The sequence below is a fragment of the Schistocerca piceifrons genome, chromosome 6 (genome assembly GCF_021461385.2).
Source record: "Schistocerca piceifrons isolate TAMUIC-IGC-003096 chromosome 6, iqSchPice1.1, whole genome shotgun sequence".
In the NCBI taxonomy this organism is placed as follows: Eukaryota; Metazoa; Arthropoda; class Insecta; order Orthoptera; family Acrididae; genus Schistocerca; species Schistocerca piceifrons.
The window spans coordinates 539,414,383-539,416,050 of NC_060143.1; positions in this window are offsets into that span (position 1 = coordinate 539,414,383).

Consider the following 1,668-nt stretch of genomic DNA (forward strand, 5'->3'; position numbering starts at 1 on the left):
TGGAGATGCTAATCTTCATACCATAGTCCTTACATTTTTGATTTAGCTCTAAAATATTACTTTGCAAACTTTCAATCGAACCTGCCATCACAACTAAGTCATCCGCATATGCGAGACTGCTTATTTTGTGTTCACATATCTTAATCTCACCCAGCCAGTCTATTGTTTTCAACATATGATCCATAAATAGTATGATCAACAGTGGAGACAGGGGAGACAGGTTGCAGCCTTGTCTTACCCCTGAAACTACTCTGAACCATGAACTCAATTTACCGTCGACTCTAACTGCTGCCTGAGTATCTATGTAAAGACCTTTAATTGCTTCCAAAAGTTTGCCTCCTATTCCATAATCTCGTAGAACAGACAATAACTTCCTACTAGGAACCCGGTCATATGCCTTTTCTAGATCTATAAAGCATAGATACAATTCCCTGTTCCACTCGTAACACTTCTTCATTATTTGCCGTAAACTAAAGATCTGGTCCTGACAACGTCTAAGGGGCCTAAACCCACACTGATTTTCATCCAATTTGTCCTCAACTAATACTAGCACTTTCCTTTCAACAATACCTGAGAAGATTTTACCCACAACGCTGATTAAAGAGATACCTCTGTAGTTGTGACAATCTTTTCTGTTTCCATGTTTAAAGACTGGTGTGATTACTGATTTCGTCCAGTCTGATGGAACCTGTCCCGACTCCCAGGCCATTTCAGTTATCCTGTGCAGCCATTTAAGACCTGACATTCCACTGTATTTGATGAGTTACGACTTAATTTCATCCACTCCAGCCACTTTATTGCACTGCAATCTATTGACCATTTTCTCAACTTCCTCAAATGTGATCCTATTTCCATCATCATTCCTATCCCATTGTACATCGAAATCTGAAACATTACTGACCGTATTTTCACCTACATTGAGCAACACTTCAGAATATAGTAATACCAAACAAATAAAAATAATAATTAAATTTTGAAACTAAAAACGATATATAACTTATAATCTTACGAATAAAATATTATTTACTTAATTATTTAGCAACTACGTGTTTCAATTCAGCCTTGCTCTGATACACTCAGGAAAACGTATTGCTTCAGTATGTTGCTTGTAATGGGAAGTTACAAAATTTAGTTTTGAGGTAATTTTAAATATCTCAGAAAATTATTCCGAGTATAGAACTGAAACTCGTTCAGCTATTGTAATTTTGAAAGGCTACATCAAACTTCATGGCCATTGATGTGTGTGAAATGACTTTAATTCATAGGTTAGTAAGTGAATTTTACGATTAGCATTGCGTAAATGTGCGACTGGGTTTGATGCCTGTGATGACTGGTGGCAATGTCTTTAGTGCGTGAACGCGTTCCTTGCGGCAGATGACCACTGAGAGCAAGCAGAAGAATCTTACAGCAGGGTAATCGTCACTGCATATCGCAATGGATCATCTTCAATGCGCTCAGTTTCAAAAATGGTTCAAAGGCTCTGAGCACTATGGGACTTAACTACTGAGGTCATCAGTCCCCTAGAACTTAGAACTACTTAAACCTAACTAACCTAAGGACATCACACACATCCAGTCCCGAGGCAGGATTCGAACCTGCGACCGTAACGGTCGCGCGGTCGCAGACTGTAGCGCCTAGAACCGCTCGGCCACCCCGACCAGCACTTCA